Source organism: Enhydra lutris, unplaced genomic scaffold (assembly GCF_002288905.1).
Source record: "Enhydra lutris kenyoni isolate GAN:26980312 unplaced genomic scaffold, ASM228890v2 scaffoldscaffold38, whole genome shotgun sequence".
NCBI classification, from domain to species: domain Eukaryota; kingdom Metazoa; phylum Chordata; class Mammalia; order Carnivora; family Mustelidae; genus Enhydra; species Enhydra lutris.
This window is the reverse complement of record NW_019154122.1, coordinates 2,920,816-2,926,815: the sequence shown is the minus strand read 5'-3', so window position 1 is coordinate 2,926,815 and position 6,000 is coordinate 2,920,816.

Below are 6,000 nucleotides of genomic sequence, written 5' to 3'. Positions count from 1 at the left end.
ACTGCCATCCACAAGCTTTCAGTCCTTAGGAACTGGGTGTGATGTGACCCACTTACCCCGGGAGGAAGCCGAGAGATGAAACGGCAGACCGCAGACCCCGCAACACAGCAAGATTCCAGCCCTGCGGTGGGAGCGCTTTAACTCCATCCGACGGATGGGAAAGCCGGGGCTTACAAAATTGAAATGACCTACGCAAGGTCGTCATTAACATACTGCTTGGAATAAAATGAAGTGCTTATTGCATTTCACTGGGCTATAAATGCTCTAAATATAAGTGTGCCGGGGCGCCTGGGGGGCTCAGTCGTAAGCGTCTGCCTTTGGCTCAGGGCTGGATCCCAGGACTCGCCCAGCATGGGGCTCCCTGCTCCGCTGGGAGCCTGCTTCTCCCTCTCCTACTCCCTTTGCTGTGTTCCCTTTCTTGCTACGTCTCTGTCAAATAAATAAATAAAATCTTTAAAAATAAATAAATAATATGTGCCATTTAAGTCCTCAGAAGCTACAAAGAAAACATTGTCCCTATTTTAGAAATGAGAAAACTGAGAACCAGAGAGGCCAAGTGGCTTCTCCAATGTCACACAGCTAAAATCAACAGAGTTAGAAATTAAACTCCAGGGGCACTGGGGGGCTCAGTCCCTTAAGCGGCTGCTTTCAGCTCAGGTCATGATCCCAGGGTCCTGGAATGGAGTCCCATGTTGGGCTCCCTGCTCAGCGGGGAGCCTGCTTCTCCTTCTGCTTCCTGCTCATGCCCTCTTTCACTATCTCTCTCGCGCGCAAGTGAATAAATAAAATCTTAGGGAGAAAAAAGAAAGAAAGAAATTAAACTCCAGCCTCCGTTTTCCAAAGCTCAGACCATTCCTCTATCCTTCTTCCTAGATATCCTGCTTCAACACATTACAGCCAAGCAACCTGGGGGCCAGAACCTTGTCTTATTTGTTTTAGGCTCCCCAAAACCCCACCTAGAGCTTGGCAAGAAAAAAAAAAAAAAAAGGTGCTTAGAGATGACTATGGAGCCCAGCATGGAAGCTTGAAGTTGGAAGGACTGGTAGGAGGCATCTAGCTTGACTCCTTCTGAGAAGAAACTTCAGCCAAGAGAAAATTCTGCCTCTGTTTGCATACTTTCATCATGATGAATTCTCTCTCTCCCATAGTAGTCCTTTCTCCTGTTGGACAGATATGTTTGGTCCAAAATGTAAATACTGCATTTTGCTCCTGGCTCCCTCTAAGTAATGGAAGATCATTTCCCTCCTCGTGCCTGCAATATACATTAGGTGGTATTCTTGGCCATTTTATAAGGACTGATGGTTCAAAAATGTTCAGTTCCTTGTGAACTGGAACAACGTCAGCTGTTCACCAAAGATGGGCGCCTCCCATGGGTAGAGTTGTTTCAGAGAAAAGCAGCCCAGACTACATTTTCTAGTACTGCTTGTAATTAAGTATGTGACTAGTGTTCCCCATGGGATGTGGGCAGAGACAATGTGGGCCATACCCAGGCCAAATCCAAGTTAAGAAGTATGTATGCTTTCTCAGAGCTTTACCTTTTCTCTATCACCTGCCAACTGGATGCCTACACTAGGGTGGCCTCAGAAGACACATACAGAATGTGCCAGAGCCTTGGTCAGCCTGGGTCTCCCTCAATCACTTGACTGAATGGGGCACACAGTGAAATAACTTCCACTGTATTAAGGCATTGAAATTTCAGGATTTCTCTATGAGAGCAGTTAGCATAATTTAACACTGGGACTAACTTGGGTTCATTGTTAAATATGCCACATCATGGGGCATGGCGTTGGTCACACAGAAGATGTTCAAAAGACAGCTACCTAGTACGGACTGTGTCCGGTAGGCTCAGCTGATCAGAAATTGTCTCTGCTCATGTAATTGATTTATTCTGTCCTGCCTATTCCCCAAAGCGTTTTGAGGTAGTTTCCACTGCAGCCTCAAGCCTATCTGATGGACAATTAAAGAGCAAGAATCAATGAGGAACGAAGGTCTAGACCAAAGGCCAGTGGGGAAGGAGGGAAGAAAGATGAAAAATTGACTTTTCTAAGGATAGCATCGTGATACACCAAAACAAAAACCAAAACAGGGATGCCTGGGTGGCTCAGTCAGTTAAGTGTTTGTCTTTGGCTCAGGTCATGATCCCAGAGTCCTGGGATCCAGTCCCATATTGGGATTCTTGCTCAGTGGGGAGCCTGCTTCTCCCTCTGCCTGCTGCTCCCCCAGCTTGTGCGCTCTTTCTCTCTCTCACACACACACACAAGTGAATAAATAAAATCTTAAAAACAAACAAACAAAAAACCATGGCTGAGTTTCCTGGGGGTGGGGGTGGGGGTGGGGGAAACATGGCTGAGTTTCCTGGCAGTCAAGGCAAAAAGGGAAACAAGATGAGTTACAGATTACATGGGAAGTAGCAGACACATAGTCAAGCACACAAAATCTGGGGCCAGACTGACTGTTGTTTTGAAGTGCAAGTCTACCACATACTAATCATGTGACCTTAGGCAGTTGTTTAATTTCTCTGTGCTTCTGTTTCTTCATCTGAAAAATGGGGATAATAGAATAACCCCTCTCTTTGGGTCATTGGGAGGATTAAATGAGCCAAAGCATATTCAGTTCTTATAACAAACCTGTCGTGTAGTAAATTCTGTGTACAAATTAGCTATTACTATAGTCTGATGGGACTTGACTTGAGAGAGAACTTTTTCTCTACACTAAACTCTCAGAGGAATGTATTGTACAAGAGACACCCTCAATTCAACTAATAAGATGAGCTGTTTTATGACATCTGCTGGGCCATGAGTCACATGGTTATCTCTCTTACTGGCTTTTGAACCAGACGAGCTTTGGCATCCTACTTACGGGAGATATCTGGGGCAGGTTGCTTGAAGGTAACCTGGTTTCTTTCTACTGACCTGTCTACAGGATAGGTAAGTGATGGAGTCAGACACAAGGAGCAAAGGAGCTGGTGTTAAACAGATCCAGGTACCTTGGTTAACTCTTTAAGCCAGTTCCTTCATTTGCACAGTGGACACAATAGCCAACAGGACCTACCTAAGAGAGTTGCCACACAGATTACATGAAAGAATTCTACAAAGCACTTGCCGTAATACCTGGTACAAAAAGAAGACTGTAGTGCATGAGTACCCACAAAATAAGGAAGAACCTCAGAAAATAAAACAAGCAATGTTGCCTGAGACCCTAGAGTAAGGAGAATAACTTCAATGCTTCAAAAAGTAGAACAGAAATGGTACATTTCCCCAGAATGTAGCCCCAGGCTGATCAAATCATCATTGCTCTATGCTCTTGGCTTAATTCAGTGTGGTGTGTACAGCCCAGGCTGGCCCATTTTTGGAGCCATCCTGGCCTGGAAAGGTGCCACAGAGCCAGAACGACGCCCATGTCACAGCAACAGACTCTGTTTTCTTTTTCTTTTCTTTTTTTTTTTTTAAGAGAAACTTTTTTTTTAAGATTTTATTTATTTATTTGACAGAGATTGCAAGTAGGCAGAGAGGTAGGCAGAGAGAGAGGAGGAAGCAGGCTCCCTGCTGAGCAGAGAGCCCGACGCAGGGCTCAATCCCAGGACCCTGGGATCATGACCTCAGCCGAAGGCAGAGGCTTAACCCACTGAGCCACCCAGGCACCCCCAGACTCTGTTTTCAAGTGTGATTGAGGACGTGAAGCTCCCGCTTTCGGCTTCCACGTGATGGATAGCAAGCACTGTGCCAAGCCTTACTAAACACATTACTCTGTCCAGCCGCCTCCCCCAAACAGCTTCATGGAGGGAGCCCTATTCAGAATCACACTTTACAGATAAGGAAACTGAGGATCAGAGAAGCAAAACGACCTGTCTCTGGTCACACAGCTAAGAACTGGCAGAGCTGGGATAGAAAAGAGATATGTCTGACTCCATCATGTGTTCCTAACCATTAGTCTACACTGCCTGTCCCCTCCACCCGGACCCAGGATCTTGTCTCTCTTTTCAGCCAACCTCTCTCTTGCCAGGATGTTTTCATCAAGGATCTAGGAGACACCGCTGCTGGGACTCCCTCTTCCTCCTGCCTGGCATCAGGGCAGCCCCTTACCCTGCGGGAACTAGCTCATGGGCAAGACAGACAAGTTTCCCTGGGGTGCTTCGAGCTGATCAGAAGCTCTGAGTGGGTGAAATATCGGCCACCATCACTGTCACCTGAGTTCAGCCTGCAGCTCTTTTTTTTAAAAAATGATTTTATTTATTTATTTGATACACAGAGAGAGATCACAAGTAGGCAGAGAGGCAGGCAGAGAGAGAAGGGGGGAAGCAGGCTCCCAGCTGAGCAGAGAGCCCGACGCGGGGCTCAATCCCAGGACCCTGGGATCATGACCTCAGCCGAAGGCAGAGGCTTTAACCCACTGAGCCACCCAGGCGCCCCTGAGCCTGAAGTTCTTATTTGCTCAGCTTCGTGGTTGGTCTCTCTGCCTCCAGGCTCTCCCACTTCCATTCCTCCCTTCATACACAGCCGGAGTGATTGCTCTCCACACTTATCCACCCAAGTCATACTTCTGATGAATAATCTTCAAAAGTTCCTGTTGTTCCCAGTTTAAATTTCAAAGTCAATAGTTTGGTTTAGTTCCCAAGGCCCAGCCTACTCCTCCAACCCTCTCTTTCCTCTCCAGCATCCTTGGCCCCCCATGGCCCCGAACATTCCTGGTTGCCAGCCTCAGAGCTTTCTCGTAGCTTCCGGTGTGATATGAGATGGACCGACGTGTGGATGAGCAGCCAGGCCTAAGCTGAGCTGTGAGGCTGTCAGGTGACAGTAGCCTCACCTTCACCTTCTTCTCCAGGTGGCAGCAAAGACTTCCTGCCTTTTGACGAAGGCTTCCCTGCTGGGGAGGGGGGAATTGCCCACCATCCACCTGGGAAAGGGACCAATCAGGAAGAGACTACTCTATGTGTCAGAGGCCAGATGTCAGGGAGGTGACATGATCAAGGGGCAAAGAGGAGCTAGGTTTCCTACAAGTCTGTGGGATAACGATGTCCAAGTTTTTAACAACTGCCCTAAGCTTGAGGCAGAATTCACTGCTGCATACGTGTTTTTTTTAATCTCTTTTTTTAAGATTTTTCTTTATTATTCGACAGACAGAGATCATAAGTAGGCAGAGAGTCAGGCAGAGAGAGAGGGGGAAGCAGGCTCCCCGCTGTGCAGAGAGCCCGATGCAGGACTCCATCCCAAGACCCTGAGATCATGACCTGAGCCGAAGGCAGAGGGTCAACCCACTGAGCCACCCAGGCGCGCCACGCTGCATGTTTTTAATGTATACCATTGCCGGAGTGCTCGCCCAGAGCTTTTCTCACCTCACCATTCCCACAAGCAAAGGAAAATTGCTCTGAATGAGAGGTACGCACCCGCCTTTGATTCTCCCGCCCCTCTCTGGTGCCCCTCCGCCACCTGGTGGTCATATCTGGAATAGACCAGGATTTTTTTTTTTTTTTTAAGATTTTATTTATTTATGAGAGAGAGATTAAGAGAGCCCTAGTAGTCAGAGCAGCAGGCAGAGGGAGAGGGAGAAGTAGGCTCTTCGTTGAGCAGGGAGCCTGATGCGGGGCTCGATCCCAGGACCCTGGGATCATGACCTGAGCCGAAGGTAGCCGCTTAACTGACTGAGCCATCCAGGTGCCCCTAAACCAAGATTTCTGACCAAAGCTATGAAGAAAGAGGCCTCGTGCGGGTCCACTTAACAGCAACATTCCAAAGGGTGGTATTTTCATCCCAGTCTACATCAAGCCTCTCCCCAGGGCTCACCTGCACCTGAGGTTCTGAGAAAGGCAGAAATTGATTCTGTCTCACTGTGGAATCTTGGGTCTGTCCGCTGCCCCTCTCTGGGCTGTTTCCTCATCAGTAAAAATAAGAGCAGGAGGGGACTGGGCCCTACCAGCTCTAGTGTTTTAGGATCTATATCTAAAGTTCACCAAGTTGGGGTGCCTGGGTGGCCCAGCTGGTTCAGTGTCTGACTCTTGGTTTC